The sequence below is a fragment of the Monodon monoceros genome, unplaced genomic scaffold (assembly GCF_005190385.1).
Source record: "Monodon monoceros isolate NGI ecotype Baffin Bay Population unplaced genomic scaffold, NGI_Narwhal_1 Super_Scaffold_8, whole genome shotgun sequence".
Classification (NCBI taxonomy): Eukaryota; Metazoa; Chordata; class Mammalia; order Artiodactyla; family Monodontidae; genus Monodon; species Monodon monoceros.
The window spans coordinates 71,620,225-71,640,939 of record NW_021703785.1 but is presented as its reverse complement, the minus strand read 5'-3'; the positions used below and the strand labels follow the sequence as shown (position 1 = coordinate 71,640,939).

Sequence of the window (20,715 nt, the reverse complement as noted above, 5' to 3'; positions counted from 1 at the left end):
GCTGAATTGTAAGCCTATTCAGGGTAGGATGCATGTGCTACCTGTAGCAAGGCCAATCCCGTGGGTTTGCTGAAACCCTTACGGACTCAAGGGGATGAGATGACAGGGATCTAAGTGGCTCCCCTCATGCTTTGCCCAAGACCAAAGACATAGTGAAAGGAAATATAAGTACTGTGGACATAATTATGTCCTCCTGAAATTCATATGTTGAAGCCCTAGCCCCTAATATGACAGTATTCAGAAGGAGAGCCTTTAGGAGGTATTTAAGGTAAAATGAAGTCATAAAGGTGGGGCCCTGATCCAATAAGATTAGTGTCCTTGTAATAGGCACGAGAGAGCTCTCTGCCATGTATGCACACAGCGAGAAGGCACCTTCTGCAAGCCAGGAAGCAGCTCTCACCAGACACCCAACTGGCCAGCCCCTTGATCTTGGACTTCCAGCTCCAGAACTGCAGAAAAAATAAATTTCTGTTGTTTAAGCCACCCAGTCTGTGGTACTTCTTTATGCCAGCCTGAGCCAACTGATATAGTAAGCTTAGGTTTCCATACTGCCCAAGCTAATTAATAAAATCCTCAGCTGGAGTTCCCTTAATCAATTCTGAGTTTGTGTATGTAAAAGGATTGGGGGGAGTTGTGAATGGTGGGTGCGGAGAACTGCATGAGTAGGAGATGATAGCCTTAAAAATATTTCCTTGCAAAATTAACCAGAGACTGCTTTGAATCGAAAATGATGCCATTCCAACAAAGGATAAGTTACTTCAGCTGATAGAAGCCAAAGTAAGGAATATCTTCATGGAACTGAAACTTTAATACTGTATTTAGTTTCCTATACCAATCTTCCCTTCAAACTCTCCTAAGATTAACTTGATTGATTTTGTCTTAAGTTTAGCAACTTAATCCTTAAAAATAGAGATGGCGATCCCTGTACAGAATTCCCTCCTTTCCCAAAATGCTGTCTGTTTCTCTTTTACTCAATTCCCAGCTTTGTCAGTTCATTCCATTTTTCAGTTTTGATGTAAGCTTTGAGAAGCAGAAATTGCATCTTCCGTTTCCACCTCGAAAGGCACGTTTACAATTCTGTGTGACAAATTTCAGCGTTCTCGCCGAGTCTGTGGTCTCTGATGGGACTAAGGAGTGATTTTCATTGGCTTAGAAATTTTCACCAGTTTTATATGTATTATACTATTCAAGCATACCTTTATGTATGAAAAGGTACTGATTCAGAACAAATTTACATTAGCCCACTTTTCAAAATCCTGAAGTTAGTATGATTTTGAGTACTACAGCTTTCATGTAGATATTTTACGGAAAAATAAATATCTCATTGCCCTGAACTAAGATTCTCAGTCAAGGTTCTAGAAAAGCCCAATCTGAATCTAGTAGTTCCTAGTGATTGATAAGTTTTTCCTGTTGATACCTTAGTGTCTTTCCTGTGACTATTCCAGCAGATTTAAAAGTCTTCTAAAGAGTATTTCAAATGTAGGTCACATTGTGTGTCTTGAGTTGAAAATCAATATGAACTCTGCATATGTGTTGAATGAGTTAAAGGTATGTGCTGCAAAAATGTTTCCTGGGCAACACCTCCCTGGGGCTCCCTGTGTGTTCTGGGGGCTCAGCTGTATGGGGTTGGGGGGTGGAAACAAGATCAGCACAGCCCCCATCTCCATGGTCTGGAGGAAGAGCTGGACAGTAAAAACCACGCGGCTTGAACAATTGTGAATTTACTATTCGGCCTCTTGTATTTTGGTATATAGATACCTTTGGTCTTAGCTTCTCTCCTCCTGTAGCTGATGCAGATTTCTCTGGTTACCCTTAATGATCTGCTTTGATTAGCCCAGAGTTTGGTTAAAAGAGAAGCCATACGCCCAGCTAAGAAGCCTTCTAGTGGCTTCTCATCTCTCTGAGAATAACATGAAAAAACCTCGGTGGATACGCCTTCCCCCTTGCCTACCAAGCCCTGGCCTCTTTGGCCTCCTTTTTGGTCCTGGGGCTTTCCGAGCAGGTTGCCAGCTCAGGAACATTGAGGGGTCTGTTCCTTTTGCCTGTAAAGCCCTTACCCTACAAAGCAACATACTCAGATGATGCAGATCTCTACTCTGATACTGCATTCTGAGTGAGGCCGTTCTTAAATGCCTGGCTAAATTAGCACCCCTTCCTCTTTCCGTAGCTTTCTTTTGCTTGATAGCACTTGGCACTGCCTGACATGCTGTAGTTTTGTTTAATGATCGATAGTCTCGTCTCCACCCAACAGAATGTAAGCTCCATTAAAGCAGGGATTTTGTCGGTGTCCTCGGTGCCTACCTGATGTCCAGCACAAGGTGAGCGCTCAGTAAATACCTGCAAACAATGAGTGGTGTCATGCCCTCCCTAAACCTTTCTTTTCTTGGAGGCAGTGGACACCCTTCTCAGGACAATTGCTGAAGTTATGCTGATAACATTGAGGATGTAACACTGGGAAAGAAGATGTTTATGCTCTCAGAGTTGAGCTTCTCCTTGCATTATCTTTCCAATTCAGGGACACCTCCTTAGCTGCGTTTATATCCAGGTTCTGGGCTACCTTCCTGTAGGAATTTGACACCTAGTAAGAATACAGAAGCCCAAGGGGGCAACAAAGAGCTTTTGTATCCGAATTGGCATTTGATTCTGAGGGCAGGGTGCTCATAGAATCTTTCCTTGGGCTTTAGAAATAGAAAAAAAAAAAAAAAAAATGACTGGAAATTTGAATAAATGCTTCCTTTGAAAGTCACCTACCTTATTTTTATATTTCTCATTCTCCTGTCCCTTCTTAAGGCTGCTTCATTTATAGCTAATACCACTGAAGACTATGGTAAAATCAGTTCACTAGGCTCATGTTTATTGAGCAACCACTACGTATATGCGTTGCATTGAGGAGAGTGATGTAAGGTGAGGCTGGGGAAGCAAGCTGGGGCCCATACCAGATCTTGTTGGAATTTGGACTTGATCCTCAGCACAAGGTGAAACCTTTGAAATATCTTAACCAAGGAATGATGTAATCAGATGTGTATTTTGCAATAACAGCGTTATAGAGACTTAATTCACATACCATATGGTGTACACATTTGAAGTGTATGATTTAATGGTGTTTAGTATCTTCACAGAGTTGTACAACTATCACCACAGTCCATTTTAGAACATTTGTGTCACCCCCAAAATTTTCATCACCTTTTCATCCCAGTTTACTACCCCACAGCCCTAGGCAACCATTGATCTACTTTCTGTCTCTATAGACTTGCCTATTGTGGGCATTCTATATAAATGGAATTATTTGATATGTGGTCTTTTACGGCTGGCTTCTTTCAGTTAACATATTTTGAAGGGCCCTCCGTGCTGTGGCACTTCGCGTCTTTTTATTGCCAAATAATATTCCATTGTATGGATATACCATTAATTGGTGGACATTTGGGCTGTTTCTACTTTCTGACTGTATGAGTAATGCTTCTATAAACATTCAAGTCCAAGTGTGCATATCGATGTATGTTTTCAGTAGCCTTGAGTGTATATCTAAGAGCGGATAGCTGGGTCAAACAGTAATTCTATGTTTAACTTTTTGAGGGTCTGCTAGACTGTTTTCTAAAGTGACTGCACCATTTTACCCACGGCAGTATATGAGCTCTCCAATTTCACCACATATTTGCCCAAAATTGTTAACTGTCTTTTTTTCATTATAGCCATCTTAGTGAGTATGAAGTGGAATCTCATTGTGGTTTTGATTTGCATTTCCCTGATGACTAATGACGTTGAACATACTTTCAGGTGCTTACTGACCATTTGTGTACCTTTGTTGAGGAATATCTATTCAGATCCTTTGCCCACTTTAATTTTTTCTTTAACATCTTTATTGGGGTATAATCGCTTTACAACGGTGTGTTAGTTTCTGCTTTATAACAAAGTGAATCAGTTATACATATACATATGTTCCCATATCTCTTCCCTCTTGCGTCTCCCTCCCTCCCACCCTCCCTACCTTTGCCCACTTTTAAATTGGGTTGTCTTTTTATTATTGAGTTGTAACGTTATATAGTCTGGATACATGTATCTTACCAGACACATTATTCCCAAGTATCCTATCCCACTCTAGGCTTTTTAACTTTCTTGATGGCATTGTTTGCAGCACAAAGTTGCTAAATTTGGTGAAGTCCAATCTGTCCACTTAATCTTTTGTTGCTTGTGCTTTTGGTGTCACGTCTAAGAAGCCATTGCCTGATCCGAGGTCATGAAGAATTATTCTTGTGTTGTCTTCTAAGAGTTTTATAGTTTGGCTCTTACATTTAAGTCTTTGATCCATTTTGAGTTAGTTTTGTCTATGGTGTGAGGTGAGGGTCCCATTTCATTCTTCTGCGTGTGGTTGTCCAGCTGTCCCAGGACCATGTGTTGAAGAGACTGTCCTGTCTCCATTGAATGGGCTTGGCCAGATTGATATTTTTAAAAAGATCACTCTAACTGATGGTGTGGAGAATGGTCCAAAGGAGGGGTGAGAGGAGAGGTGAGGAGATCAATTTGACAAACACTTATTTAGTTCTTGTCATGTGTTAAACATTATTCTAGACACTAGAACTGTGGTGATAAACAATATGGTCAAACATTACCCTGGCCTCATGCAGGTACAGAGGACGAAGATGCAAACCTAACATGAAAAAGAATAAAAGCAAATGAGATGATTACAAACCGTGGAAGAAGAAACAGTGATGTTGCACATTATAAATGATGTGGATATTGAATCCATAAAACGCGAATTGCCTGTTTATTTTTTCCCCTTTAATTTCAAATGCGTTTCCGCACTCGGGCTGAACACACCAAGTCACACACAAGTTGGGTAGAATGGAGTCAGAAATAGTCGTATGGAAAGAAAGATGTCTTTAGTTGTCATTGCCCCGCATGTGCTATTTCCAACTGTGAGGTTTTTTATTTTGCGGTACACGGGCCTCTCACCGTTGTGGCCTCTCCCATCGCGGAGCACAGGCTCAGCCGCTCCACGGCATGTGGGATCCTCCCGGACCAGGGCACGAACCCATGTCTCCTGCATCGGCAGGCGGACTCTCAACCACTGCGCCACCAGGGAAGCCCTACACCTGTGAGTTTTCATTTAATGTGTGTTTCCAATTGCTGGCAACATTACCAGAGATGGGCAGACTGAAAGAATGACCATTCTTTCATTTCTTCATCTCATTCATTCATTCATCCATAGTATAAATCAGATCTGGGTAGCTTGGATTAAGGAGGTGAAGAGAAATCAACAGATTTGGGGGAGGTCAGGATGGAAAATGGAGAGCACTCTGTAATCACGTATGAAAAGTAAGAGTGCAAGGAGCAGATTGTCAAGAACGGGATCAGGGATGCAATATTTTGAGGGTAATAATAGCTATTTAATGCTGAGAATGAGCTCTCTACTGAGCACTTTTCAGGCATCACTTCACGTGATGTCCAAAAACATCCTTCCAAGGTGGGTACCACCACTACCACCACCGCCAGACAAAAACCATGGCTTAGGGAGATGAAGTCACTTGCCCTAGATCTCAAAACTATGAGCCTTAATAAATAATGGCGCCTCTCACTACTTTGATGAACTTCCTTTTACCTTGTTGAGCTCTTCTTTTCTAAACGTAGCCGAAGATTGAATGAAAGACTATATAATAGCTGTAAGTAAATCTTTAATAAAGAAAATTCTGAGGGAAAGCTGACCAAAACCAATAAATTTCCCATAATCTCACTGACTCTATATAACGTATGACTGTCTTTTGGTGGATTTGCTCTCTTTGGGGGAGATAAACCCTAATCTGAACCCTCCTCTTTGTATAATGGATCCTAGTTGTTAGAGCATGTGCTCCGGTGAAGTCCCTTATGGTGTGACAAGGGCCTAAGGCACACAAGTTGGATTGAAGAATTGAGATCAAGCTTGCTTATCTTTGGCATTTTAATTTTCTCCCTTTTACTACATGATGTATATTTTAATGATGGTGCTTAAAAGTGCAGGCTAACAAGGAAAAGGAAACAATGTTGTGTGTTAAGGACTTGGGGATTAGATGGCAGGAGGGCCTGGGCCCTGGCATATGGGGCCTGTTCCTAAATTATGTCACAAGTATCCCAAGACCTTATTTCCTTGATGTTGGAAGTGGATAGGTGGGATTTGAATTTGTGTGGTGTTGCACTATTTGTTTTTTTAGGGCAGGATAGTGACATCAGGAAAGTTGGATTGAGATCACTTCTTTGTCATAATGATGAGATACTACAACTATTTCAAAACCAAGCATTTTTGTAATTCCTTGAGTTGGAGCAAATCTTGAGTTATAAAATTTATTAAGGAGCATTTTAATATCTCAGAGACTCAGGGCCAGAAAAAAGTTAACTGACTAGATATAAATAAGTAGAGTTTTTCGTTTACCCTTCACTTTTGAGCTTTGTTTCCTTTTTATTGTCCTGTTACTCTGAATCAGGGAAAAGAAAGCAGGTGTTTTTAGCCAAGAATAACAATGCGAGATTAAAACACCAGTAAATTGTTTTAAATTGATTTTGTAAAAACTTGGTTAGCCGTAAAGATGTACGAACATGGACTGTTTTATTTAGTGATGGTAAAGTGTGGGAATGTTTGCTCTGTTGTAACTGGCTTTTGGCTTCAATTAGAACAAACTGAATGAATGGGCAGAGTTGGTGCAGAATGGCAGAGGGAGTGAAAGTAGCCGGGCCCCTGTTCATGTGTAAAAACACACACATGGACACCCGGTGGCATTTTTCTGTGTAGTTGAGGGTTTCAGAGACTGTGCCTTGTTCTGCCCCTTTGAGTTAGAACATGTGTGAAATGCTTGTCCATCGGTTTCCGTGGGCGCTGTCACCCCAGGTTTCCTCCGCTGAGCCCTGCCATCCTGTGACTCCAACTCAGCGCCAGAGAAAGACTTCATCATTGGTCTCCAGGCTTCAATTCGGAACGTCTCCCTATTTAATTTCTTCCAAAATGAAACAGTTGCACAGCATCCCTGCCCTGTGCTGGTTCAGCAGCTGCCCGTTCTCCTTCAGGGATGACCAAATACATTTTAATTAGCTCACGCGCAAAGGAGAGGGAAAATCAGATGCACCGTTGCTTTGGCATGGTTGCCTTTCTCAGACCAAGGAAATGGGTTTTTTTTGCAGGGCTGCAGCCTGCCTGGATCTGTGCGGACAGTTGCTGTCGGGTTGAGGGTTGGCTCTTAACTTGGAAAAAACCAATCGGTGGGTAGGCAGAGGGCCGGACAGGTAAATGATTCCCTGGGGGTGGATTTCAAGGACATTGGCTGCCTCCTGCATTTCAGGTGTAATTCTGTAGGTGTTGCTGACGACAGTCTCATGTTCCCAGCTGCTCTGTGAGCCTGCTCCAGGAGCATCCTCAGAGCGTTTCTCCTCTCTCTTCTCCCCCTTCACCATTCCCCATCAGCCCATCTTGGTTCTCGTTGGTTATGTCTTTAACTTCTTTTCCATTCATTCATCTCTGAGCAAACAGTGCCGTGGCGTCTGCTGAGAACCTGGTGCGCCTTCTCTTTTTTTTTAAACATTGTACTGAAGTACAGCTGATTTACAGTGTTACAATGTTGTGTTAATTTCTGCTGTACAGCAAAGTGACTCAGTTATTCACGTATATATTCTTTTCCATGATGGTTTATCACAGGATATTGGATGTAGTTCCCTGTGCTCTACAGTAGGACCTTGTTGTTTATCCATCCTGTATATAATAGTTTGCATCTGCTAACCCCAAACTCCCAGTCCCCTGGGAGTTCATCCCCTTAAGCAGAAACCCTGTGCACGAGAGCAGCCCCAGCACCCAGCCCTTAGCGGCCACTCATCTACCTCTGTCTCTGTGGACTGGCCTCCTCTAGTTATTTCATGTAAATAAGACTCATAGCACGTGGCCTTTTGTGATTGGCCCCCCTCACTTAGTATTGTGTTTCCACGGTTTGTCCGTGTGACGTCACGGTTTGTCCGTGTGACGTCACGGATCAGAATTTCCTTTGCGTGGCGGAATAATACCTCATCGTGTGGACTTACCCTGTTTTGTTTTGATCGGTTGATGGACATGTGGGCTGTGTTCCACCCTCTGGCTCTGACAGACAATGCTGCTGTACATTTACGGACAACTCTGTGTGTGGACATGTTTTCATCTCTCCTGGGTGTGTACCTAGGAGTGGAATTGCTGAGTCCATGGTAACTGTATGCTTCCTGAGGAGCTGCCGGGCTGTTTTCCCCTGCGGTCGCACCATTTTCCATTCTCACCAGCAGACTTTCTTTACATCCTTGAGTCCGCAGGTGGTGAGACTGGGAAGAAATCATAAGGATTTGTTTTCTGGCTCATAGACAGTTCTTGTGCTTCTTAAGTCCTGTCTCCATCAGGACCACCCGGGATCAGTCTGACGATACCTGTGGCTGAGTGTCACCTGCTGGGGTGATGACACGCAGCACGCACTGAGTGCTCATCATGTCCTGGGTGTTATGCAAGAAATTTTATGTGTTATTTCTTTCATTTCCATGGCTACACTATTTTTCTAGAAAGAAAACTGAAGCTCAGAAGGGAGAAGTGACTTGACAAGCACTTAGGTTTTCTGAGCTCTATGTTTACCCACGGTGTATAGAGACAAACACACTGAATAGGAAATGAAGGCAGAATATTTTGGACCTGTTTATTTCAAAGGCATCCGTGGTGCGTATTGGTTAAAGAATCCTTTAATGAGAATTCTCTTCCAAAGAGAAAAGTTTTCCAGTTTGGGGGAGATAGGTCGTCATGCTCTGTGGTCCACAAGCTGAGGCACACTGTGTTTGGAAGACGGGCAGGGCTGGGGGAGCCTCAGTGGGTGTGGGGATCGTGGCAGGGATGGGGGTGGGAAGGGCAGGCACGACCTGGAAGCTGGATGGTAGTTTCCTGTTGCTGCTGTAACAGGTTGCCGCAAATTCAGTAGCTGAAAACAGTGCTCATTCGCTTACAGTTCTGGGGGCTCCAGGGGGAGATGCTCTTTTCTTGCTTTTCCCAGCTTCTGGCGGATGCTGAATTCTAAAGAGTCTCTTTAAATAGTAAACTCCCTTGGGCTTCCCTGGTGGCGCAGTGGTTGAGAGTCCGCCTGCCGATGCAGGGGACGCGGGTTCGTGCCCCGGTCCGGGAGGATCCCACGTGCCGCGGAGCGGCTGGGCCCGTGAGCCATGGCCGCTGAGCCTGCGCGTCCGGAGCCTGTGCTCCACAACGGGAGAGGCCACGACAGTGAAAGGCCCGCGTACCACAAGAAAATAAAAATAAAAAATAATAAACTCCCTGGCTTGTGGCCCCTTCTCCCATCTTCACAGCGCCCCACTGCAGTCTGCCTCTGTCATCACATCGCCTTCTCTTCTGCAGTAAAATCCTCATGGACATTAGTGACCACATTCAGAGCCCACACAGCCAGATAATCTCAGATAATCCCTCCATCTCCAGATCCTTAATTATCTCTGCAAAGGTCCTCTTTGCCATGTAAGGTAACATTTGCAGGTTGCAGGGATTGAGACGTGGACGTAAACTGTTATTCAGCCTAGAATGGTTGGCTTGATGGATTTAAGGAGTCCTTTTCATGAGAAGTCGGAATTTCCAGGGTCTGGAGGAAGTATCCAGCAACAAGGCAGGAATGCTAGGACGCTCCTTAGGGAAGAGCAGTTAAGAATCGGCCAGAGTGGGACTTCCCTGGTGGCACAGTGGTTAAGAATCCACCTGCCAGTGCGGGGGACACGGGTTTGAGCCCTGGTCCAGGAAGATCCCACACGCCGCGGAGCAACTAAGCCTGTACGCCACAACTACTGAGCCTGTGCTCTAGAGCCCACGAGTCACAACTACTGAGCCCACGTGTCACAACTACTGAAGCCCATGTGCCACAACTACTGAAGCCTGCATGCCTAGAGCCCGTGCTCCGGAACAAGAGAAGCCACCACAATGAGAATCCCGTGCATCCCAACGAAAACCAAAAATTTATATTTTAAAAATCGGCTGGAGGGGGAGGATGAGGGGCTTGGGTGGACACGTGTGTGTACATTTCAGCCCCCCTTTCCTTTGTCTTGATGTGCAGTGTAATCCCTGGTTCCTTTAACACTGCATCGCCGTCCTCCTCCAGCTGGGGTACGGTGTGGTATGGTGTGTGCATATTTGTCGTCTAGGACTGGGGTAAGCAGAGCCACACAGAAAACCTGGCCCGTCTCAGGTACATTTTTTTCTCAGCTCTCAGAGGAAGGCCTTTATGTATAAATTAACCTAACTGTGGCATGATGGAGACTGTAAAGGTCACCTGAATTTTCAAGATAAACCATGAAACCTGAAACCTATTCAAGCTTAACCCTCACGTGGCAAACTTTGGTCCTCTGAGAAATATTGTTTACTGCACTGGAATATTACAGGAAAAAGTTTAGAGCTTTTGGGGTTCTGTCTGGTTTCAGGAAGACATCAGTTTCCACAAGATGCTGTGGACCAGGGGAGTGATTTTGTCCATGGTGTTACTTTTGTTCTCACTTGTCAAGGGCAAAGCAGCCACCACGAGGTAGGGAGGTGTTTGCAGTAGTGAAAAGCAGATATGGCGGGCATTTGGAGAACTTGAGAACCTGTGTCCTAGAGGATTGGAAATGCTCATGGCTAAAGCCAGCCCTCACCTGGAATAAACTTCCCCAGAGGGAAGTCTCCAGATTTACACAGGGGACCAGTAGTAAAACACAAACTATAAAGAGTCCTCCAGCAACAGAAACACGTGGGATGTTGTCTTATATAATATTTCACACTAAATGTAATTGTAGATTAACTTTTATAGAGAAAACATTTATTCACGCCAGATATGCTTAAATCCCTTCATTTCCTCCGGTGTGACACAGCGCTGGGAATATGCCCCCCTTGTAATTTCCTACCGGTTTGCCTCAGTTAACGGGGAGAACGTTAACTCTGCAAAGGCTGCAGATGGGGAAGGACCCAGACGGAAACCTTAAATTGGTCAGACCCTCAGTCTGGCATTGAGGCTTGTGTTCTGAGGTCCCAACGTCACAGCCCACCTGCGGTCCCTGGCACGCTTCTCAGGTGTGGCCCCCGACCCTCACAGTGGGCGTGGCGCGGCGTGGCAGGGGCACAGTGGGCGTGGCATGGTTGGGCGTGGCCACGGCGTGGGCATCCGCGGGGCATCTCCTGCTCCCAATCCACACATAGTCTGTCGAACAACCGCGTACCGTGTCAGATGAGTTAAACCAAAACCCGTTGTCGTCGTCGTTACCAATCATCAAAATTTGGAACAATATTTATTGTTTGTTCATTTATTTTAAGTCATCACTATTAATAATTTATTATCGTTAGGATTTAACAATATCTAAATACCTTGTGTGAAGAAACTTATAAATGAGGAGGGCGTGGTTTCTGAACCATGCCTCCTCCGCTTCCCAGCTATGGGGCCTTCATCAAAGAATGGACCGGAATCGTGGGTTTTCTCCTGTGCGACGTGGGGACATCCATCTCCCAGACACATCCGTGCAAATGTGAGGTGCCCAGCACGCTACCTGGCTGATGGTATTACCTGTTTAATAATGGTGGTAGAAGCAGCAGCGAGGTCTTTTTTTTTTTTTTAAGCATCTTTATTGGAGTAGATAGAATTGATTTACAGTGGTGTGTTAGATTCTGCTTGCAGCGAGGTCTTGCCCACTGTTTCATCTATACTGAGCTGCTCCTTTTGAGTTGAAGCCACCAGGACAGATGGTCCCTAATCTATGATGGTTCGACTAACAATTTTTTGACTTTACGATGGTGGGAAAGTGGTATGTGTTCAGGAGAAACCGTACTTCGAATCTCGGGTGTGGATGCTTTCCCAGGCTGGCACTCTGGGGTCTGAATCTCCCTCGTGATGCCGGGCAGTGTCGGTGAGCAAAATTCCCCTGCGATCAGGAGGGAAGCGCCCGATACACCGACTGCCGTGCTGGATGCGGACAGCCATTCTGTTTTTCACTTTCAGCGCAGTATTTGATAAATTACACGAGGTACTCAGCATTTTCATATGAAATAGGCTTTGTGTTAGAGGAGTTGGCCCAACTGTAGGCTGATGTCAGTGTTCTGAGCATTGAAGCAGGTGGTACTAAGCTGTGATGTTCCGTAGGGTATTAAACGCATTTTCAGCTTACCGTATTTTCAACTTGGTGATGGGCTTGTCAGACCATAACCCCACCGTAAGTTCAGGAAGGTCTGTACTTAAAGGTCATCTTGCTTTTCAGGACAGCTTAGGATATTTGAGCCATGAAATGGACAGATAAAAGGCCTTTGCCTTAGAGAGAAAATGGACTTTTTAAGTGGTTGGGATCGCGTCACACTATCGCCGGCAGACATTTGAGTTGAGCATCTGAAATCCGAGTGGTGAAGCATCTGAGCCTCTGAAAAGGGCGCTGCTGTGTCCCCGGGCATGGCTGCACTGAGAATGGAACCGCCGAGATCTTACCTCCTGTCTCGTGCTGTTGGCGTGGCTGTGGGCTTTCAGGTTGAGATCCTCACTGCATCCACTTCAGGGAGTGTGGGGAGATCTGGAATTAGCATGTACGTGTGGGTGTGGAGGTGTGTGCGAGGTTCCCATTGCGTTCTCCTTGGACAGTGACTGCTGGGACTGCTGACTCTGAAAATTGTTTCTCAAAGTGCAGGTATAATTTCATCTCAGCCCCTGTCAGATGGGTGTCTTCCTGTTGCGCTCATATACCCTCAGGGCTCACCTTGCTTTTTTCTCTCTCTCACACAAGATTTCATTGGTTTATTGGGTCACCCTTATATGACTGCATCCTTGCATTGCTTCTGTTTGTCCCCCCCTGCGCTCTCCCTCCTTCCTTCTGTTTTGGGACCATAAACTCAGAATATTTACTTCTGACCTTGAAATGCAGAATCAGGATGACCTGGCCCTGATTTCTGTTCCCCTCTCTCTCTCTTAGCCCCTCCATCCTACTGAGAACCAGGGAGGGTAGGAGGTAAGGAATCATGTGGTCAGACCAGGCACGTGGTGGCCACCTCCTTGTGTTGAGTCATTGAACCCTCATGAGTACCCTCAGGGCACGCCTGGACATTCCCTCCCGTGTCACTGGGGGTCAAGTACTCTGTACAGTGTGTCGCACGTAGATAGTTTACGATGAGAATTTGGGGCTGAGTCCAACTACTATTTTGTTTATTTGGAGTCTGTTGTGACTTGTCTTTTTCTTGGTTTGATGGTATTATTATTATTCCCCTAGCGAGGCTTGGAGGAAGTTGTCCTGTCCTACACTTGCTTGGCCTGTCCTGTTTGATTTCTTTTCCCCTTTTTCTATTAGGCGACTTTGTTAAAACTGCAAAAGCATGCAACGGTGATGAGATGTGATATTACGTTGCTCCTTTGGCACTTCACAACCTCACTGAGGACAGAATTGTTCAGGCTGCTGATGGCATTGGGGAGGGAAGCGTTTCCCTGTACGAGTAAATGCACAGTTTCTGCGTTTGGTAGTGTTTCCCCCTGAGTCTTGCCTCTGCTCACCGGGTCCGGAGTACATAGCACCTCCCAGACGAATGTTGGTCTGTTCACATCTAACTTAATTCAGTAGAAAGCAAAAATCAGATTAAGACCGATTTGTCTTCAACTCCATCCAGTTGATTTTAGTTTGAGGAACAAAGGGGAAGAGAGGTTTAGAAGCTGCAGCTGTGTGTCAGGACTGCCTGGGATCACACCAGTGTCCACGGTGTACCGCTCGTGGGAAAGGGCCCATCGGGCGGCCTCTGCCGGGAGAGTTCATAGCCTCACGTGGCGTCCATGCCCTCACGCTTACGAGTAGTCTGCAGGGCTGAGTTCTCCTTATGGGTTGGACTTCTTTATTTTCTTCTATATTCTTACTTTATAGTTTTTCGTGTTTAATAGGCCTGACATGAATTGCCATAAAAATGGCCAAGTGTAGAATCTCTGCCCAATTTACTTGTTCTGGAAAAGCGTACTATGGAAAGTGGGATTTGAGGAGTTCTTGGATTTTTATTAATTGTTTAAAGGAAGGAATAAGGATGCGTTTTTTTAAATTGAAGCATAATTCATTTACAGTGTTTCAGGTGTGCAGCAAGTGATTCCGTTGTACACACACACACACACACACACACACACACAGAGACACACGGACACACATACTTTTTCAGATTCTTTTCCATTATAGGTGATTACAAGATATTGAATATAGTCCCCTGTGCTATCCAGTAAGACCTTGTGGATTATCTATTTTATATATAGTCATGTGTATCTGTTAATCCCAAATTCCCAATTTATCTCTCCTCCCCCCTTTCCCTTTTGGTAACCATAAATTTGTTTTCTATGTCTGTGGGTCTATTTCTGTTTTGTAAATAAGTTCATTGGTATCATTTTTTTAGATTCCACATATAAGTGATATCATATGGTATTTGTCTTTCTCTGGCTTATTTTCCTTAGTACAGTCATCTCTAGGTCCATCCATGTTGCTGCAATGGCATTATATCATTCCTTTTCATGGCTGAGTAATATTCCATTGTGTATATATATAGCCCATCTTCTTTATCTATTCATCTGTCGATGGACACTTAGGTTGCTTGGCTATTGTAAATAGTGCTTCTGTGAACATTGGGGCACATGTATCTTTTCAAATTAGAGTTTTCATCTTTTCTGGATATATGCCCAGGAGTGGGATTGCTGGAAAGCCATTATAATTAAAATATTGACCAGCTGAATTCTTGTACTGGTTGTTTCTCCCGTTGTGTTCCCAAACTTTTTTGGCCACAGAAAGCTTTTTATTTGGAGGAACCCTGTCCAGTCTTGTACTTCCATTTTTCTGGGTAAAAGTGCTGAGTCCTAAATGTAAAACATTTAGGGTCACCAGGTGGTTCGTGGAATATGCCTATTGGTGTAATGAAATCCACAAAGAGTAGCATATAATTCTTTCTTCAGTTAAAAAAGTGGAGGGATGTACGGCAGAGTCACACACACACACACACACGGAATGGGGTGCATTAGTTGACTAAAGCAAAGGTGTCACTGAGAACCGGGGGAGTCTGTGGTCACCTGCACGGGTACCTACATGGTGTCCTCGCTCCAGGGGCAGTGAGCGTCCACATCTGGGACTGGATTTCACTAACACTGATGGTTGTGAAAAGCTTAGGCTCTGAAAATGCACGTGGTTGATCCGAAGGTGAAACCATCAACGCTGGCAAACCAGACACATCTTCCACAGGCGAGCAGTGCCTTCTCTCTTGGAGCTCCAGGGTCCTTACAGGGTCCCCAGTGTCACCCCCTGCTGCTTTGCCCTCCCTCTTCACTGTTCCTCCTGTGCTTCTGTACCTCGGACATGCTGCTGCATCTCCCTCACGTCGGGGTAAAACCAAGTTTCTCTCTTCCCAGCCCAAAGAGCTGGGCTTTTCCAGGAGGAAAGAACCCCCTACTGCAGTCATTGGGTTTGGAGAAAGGAGGCTCTTTTCCCCCAGAGCAGTGCTGGGACGTTGGACGTGCAGATGGGCCTCTGCGGGTGGTTACTACTGATGGGTTTGCAGGGATGAGCGGCACTGCATGATGGGAGAGCATCTGGACCAGGGCTCAGAAGATGTGGGTTGTGGCCACATGGACACTGTCACTCACCATCAGTCCTTGAACAAACTGTTCACACCTCAGGCCGCCCCCTTCCTGGTTGTGAAGTAAAAATAGTCTCCACGATCTCCAAGGTATTGTTTGTTGATCAGAAATTCTAGATATTTAAATTTCAATACCTAAGATAAATAAATGAAATGTCTCCTGAATTTATTTTGGGTGTGTAGTTCGTAGCCAAGAATATTCACGAATGTCAGTGCATCATTAAGGAAGTGCTTTTTAAATTTTCTGTGGGATTATATTTGACTTGAAATGTTTTATTTTCATGGCGTCCTGACTTGTCAAGGATCTCAGCCTGTCTGCGAGCTGAGTCGGTCCAACAAACAGCAATAACAGAATGGATGCTGCCTTTTATGAGTCAGTCAGTGAGGTCTCAGAGGGATTAAAAATTATGAAAAAAAATACATAAATTGTCCCAGTAAAAGAACTAACTTAGGGCTGAAAAGAATATCTTATACTCGGTATTATTGCTGATTTGTCCCACAGGTGTGAATGAAGCCGGAAAAAGCATGAACATTTGGAAGTTATTGAAAATTTATTGGAAGCGGAGTACAAAACTCCCACCCTTCCTTTGTTCCCATCCAAACTCTAGAATTATTATAGTTGGCTGGGGTTTTTCTTATATCTCAGTGGTGTCATTTCCCACATGTGAGAAAATTGAACGGGGAGGATCTGAGAATAATAGGCTGTGAAACGACAGTTTTACACGCCTTTAGGATGCAATACGGACAGTGGGATACGTGCATCGTGAAGTCTTCAAGCCAAATAAGGAAAGAAGCTGACTTAACAGCAGGTGTTTTGATGAGCAGAGAAGTTAGTTTATAGCATAATAAAGAATGGCATGAAGGATTATATTGGCCCAAAAAACAAGACAGATTTTTTGGGGGAGGGGGGAGCAATTTCTCCCTCCCCCAACTGTAAAAGCAATAGATATTTACTATAGAATTTGAAAAAAGTGCAGGAACTAGAAATCACTAATGGTGCCACCATTTTCAGACATTTACTGTTATTTCCTTATTATCACTCTTTGCATGTGCTGTGTGTGTGTTCACACGTGGGTCTCATTTTTCTTGGTGTACACTGTGTCTATCATGCGTTTTCCACAAGGTCAGATCGGTCATCAGTGGTGGGAGAAGGTTGCAAGCTTAGGCCAGCAGGACTCAAAAGTTATACTCTTCCCACTAGGGAACCTTTCCCTTTTCATTCATGCTGATCCAGTAGTTATTTATTCTGTTCTTTGTACTTGGTCAACTCTCATATTTGCTGGATTATAGTAGTGTTTCCAGAGGGTGTGCTGTCCAGTGGTTGCAAGTATGGAATCACTTAGTCTGTTTTACGCATGAACCCACTTTAAACAAAAGTCAGTCCGTCATGATCCAACGGGGTAGCTTGAGAATTTATCAGTTCCCTTTCCTTTCTTCAAATAGAACCGCCCAGATTCTCTCACACTGTTTAAGGACCTCCTGAAAGTAAAATTGTAAACCACACATAGTGTTTAGCACCCTTTGATGTTGGCAAATTATTCCTTCTACCTAATTTCAATACCTTATGGCACAGCTTACCCCATTTCCTTTAGATTTTTCTTCATTGGAGATGGAGAACAGCTGGTCAGCTCTTTTGTAACGTTACCTTTTCCCAGCGTACAAACAAGATCAAGTTCCCTCTAACTTTCTCTTCATGTTAAGTTTCTTCTTTTGTCCTCTTTTACCATGACGGACTGGCTGTGGATACCTCGAATATCGTGCCCGCCGTGTGATACGCATTCCATAAATACGTTTGATTAGATAAACTTCACTGTTGGCTGTGAATTGCTGTGTAGAGGAAGCATCGCCTTCCTTCCGAATTACCTTCTCCCCATCTTCATCCCCATTTCTGTCTTCCCGGTTCATACTACTTGGAAAGGCCCCTGTGTCCAGTTGGGAATGGGAAGTAGGCCCATTGCTAAGATAACACTTGGGAAAGCACTTGGCTCAGAATTTGATCAAGCCCTCACAAATGGCCTTCCCTTCTCCAGTTTGTGTCTGTAGGGTATGAAGTGGGTAGTAAACTGAGCCTAAAACAGTGGGAAGCATAGGTTTCTCTGTTTTCAACTCGTGTAGTACTTTGCAGTTCACAGAGCGTTTCGTGTCTTAGCAGGTGTTTATTGAGCACCTATTACGCACTACAGTGCAACTTCGGGGTTGCTCAAAACAGCTCTTACCCCGAGTTCACAGCCTAGCAGAGGGGACAATGCAACGAATAGTCATGACCCGTTGTGATCAGCTTTCTAGTAGCGGTAAGGTCAGGGCACGATCGTGGCAGAAAGGAACACATGATCAGTTTCATCTGCTGGTCAAGGCAGACTCAGGAGAAAGCGGTTGACTTGGGTCCTAGCCCAACGCCTAAAATCCGGTTTCATTGATTTAGTTCTGTGGTTCCATTCCCCTCATAGAAGGTGGGTATTGTATCTTCCGTCTTGGAAATCCTAGCACAGGTTGTTGGATCTGTGGATGTGAAGGCAGAGCGAGTTTAGATGTTCAGGAAGTGTTGGGGACCATATCTTAGGGGACGCCGGGTAAGAAATAAGAGTTGGAGATTCTTATGCCAGAAAAATGCCTTGACAGTGACAGAAGGGTGAATGAGAGGAAGGCGAGGTATGGGGGAGGGGAGGAAACCAGGAGGCTTTTGCAGGGTTCCAGGGGGGAGTGGATGGAGGGGCGGCAGCGGTGGAGCCGGGGGAGGGGCTTAGAGAGCAGAGGTAAGGCCGACCTCACTGTCACAGGTGGATTCCTGGGTGTGGATGGACCACACTTCCATTGATTCCAAGTGCGACGTGAGGGTGATTGATGATAGGGGAGTGGTCACTTGTAGACGTTTGGAGAGTGGCCTGGGAGACACCCGCGTGTCTCCCGGGACACAGTGTGCATCGAGGGTTGGCAAACCTTTTCTTTAAGGGGTCAGATAATAAGAATCCTAGGCTTCGTGCGGCTGTGGACGGTCCGTAACAAACGAGGGGGACTGTGTTCCAGAACAGCTGTACTTCGAGGATGGGCAGGGGGCTGGCTTTGACCACGGGCTGCAGTTTTTTGATCCCTGGTCTAGGAGATCATCCATGTCGAGATTGCCGTTGAACGTGGCAGTGGATGAGACCTTGTGCTGTGTGGCTGTCTGGTGCAGAGCCCTGGGGGACACTAACCTGCAAATAAAAGTGTGGGGAGAGGCTTTCGGTATTTGGGGGGTGGGTGTCGAAGCCAGCTGTCACAATGACAGTCTGAGTGCTGAGCATTGTGATGCCCGACAGGCAGGAGGGACGTGTAGGGGAGGCGTAAGCCAGGAAGGAGGGTCACAGGTAGCTTGAAGAGTGAATAGAAGGTGGGCAAGTGAGCACAGGGGTCTTTACCCCAAGTTTAAATACAAGGAAGTGGACCCTCACAAAGGTAAATAAAATTACTCAAGCCTGGACTTCCCTGGTGGCACAGTGGTTGAGAGTCCGCCTGCCGATGCAGGGGACACGGGTTCGTGCCCCGGTCCGGGAAGATCCCACGTGCCGCGGAGCGGCTGGGCCCGTGAGCCATGGCCGCTGAGCCTGCGCGTCCGGAGCCTGTGCTCCGCAACGGGAGAGGCAACAGCAGTGAGAGGCCCGCGTACCGCAAAAAAAAAAAAAAAAAAAAAAATTACTCAAGCCTGAGACAAAACTCAAACTCAGGTGTCTGTGTACAGGTTTCTGTTTGTTTGTTTTACTATACCCACCTGGGCCCTGGCGAATTCTTTTGGTTATTTTGTTAAGTCCCAAGTTAAGAGAATCCTTTCTGGCTTGGCCAAGAAGGATTAGTTACCTGTTGGTCTACTGGATGCAGGTAAAAGCCTCTCTCCTACAAGTATTGGATTGGCCGAAAAGTTCATTCGGGTTTTCCATAACGTGTTACAGACGAACCTGAACAGACTTTTTGGCCAACCCAGTAATCCACAACAGGCTCCATTCCTATTTCAGTAAAGTATCACGTTCATGTCCAGAGACCAGACGGCCCTTTTTGTACCTAGGATACCGCTGGCTGAGTCCTAAGACCAGGTCCTACCCTGGGCCCAGAGCATTAAGCATGCCAGCTGGCTTCATCTTTATATCAGCCCTCTGATTTCAGCAGTGTTATTTCCATTTTACCCACGAGAAAAGCCTCGTAGACTCCAGGATGCCCCCAGAGTGAGCGGTGGGCTGGGATTTAAACCCCCATGTGCCAGAGACTTCTGGCAAGCAGGCAGCACGGACTGCGATTCGGAAACACAGGTGTGATGTTCCTCTTGCCTTATTTGTTTCTCTTGTTTCTGCCTCTTCCCCCTGCCCCCCACCTCCTTTTCTGACAGTTGCTCTGGTTTCGTCTTTAAGCTGTGGAAGGTCCACCGCCACGGCTGGGCTGATGTACTTAGGCAACAGAAATGATGGAAATGGGTTGTGATGGGACGGACGTGGGCAGGGGGCACCCAGGGTAGGAAGTAGAAAGGGATTCTCAGTGAAGGGTGGGAAGGGGGCTGAGCCTGGAGGGCCCCTCAGATGTGTCTGCGTACTCTAAACACATCTGCTTTCAGCCGGCTGGCTTCTGCCAACAGTTTCTCCATTCACATGTGTAAGAACTACAGGCAAACACGGCTGGAACCAAGGCACATGCCACTTGGATCCTTGCCAGCTTTTATTTGGGGCTGACAATTTTTTGGATGTAATACAAGATTTATAGTTGTTTGTTTCTTCTAATGAGGTGGCGAGGTAAGGCTGCATCTGTTATAGCTGTTCAGCACAGGATATCTGAGTACTGGTTTCCATTTGAAAAAGAAACATGACACCTGAAAACATAAAACTTTTCAGCTCTGAAAATCGTGTAGATTATTGAACTGATAATTGGTCTCATTATGAGTAAACGTCTCTTCCCAAGCTGGCGAGTGTGGATGGGAGACATGAGGCATGAAAGGGTAGGCTGGCATGGGAAACTGGTGAGTAAAAGTTCTGCCTTTTTTTTTGAGCTTTTGGGGCAGGAGAGCCACATCCCGTATTCGAGGAGGGGGAGGAAATAGACTGGGGTTTCCCTCTGACGCCTGAGTGAGCGCCTCCTAGTCACAGGATGAATGCTGGGGT

The 20,715-nt window shown here is 45.4% G+C and overlaps 1 protein-coding gene across 3 annotated transcripts in view; it reads left to right on the top strand.

Annotated features, from left to right (window-relative positions):
• The window catches only part of ATP8A2 (ATPase phospholipid transporting 8A2), a 477,972-nt gene that overhangs the window by 215,077 nt on the left and 242,180 nt on the right, over window positions 1-20,715 (top strand). The gene's annotated exons all lie outside the window — the stretch shown is intronic.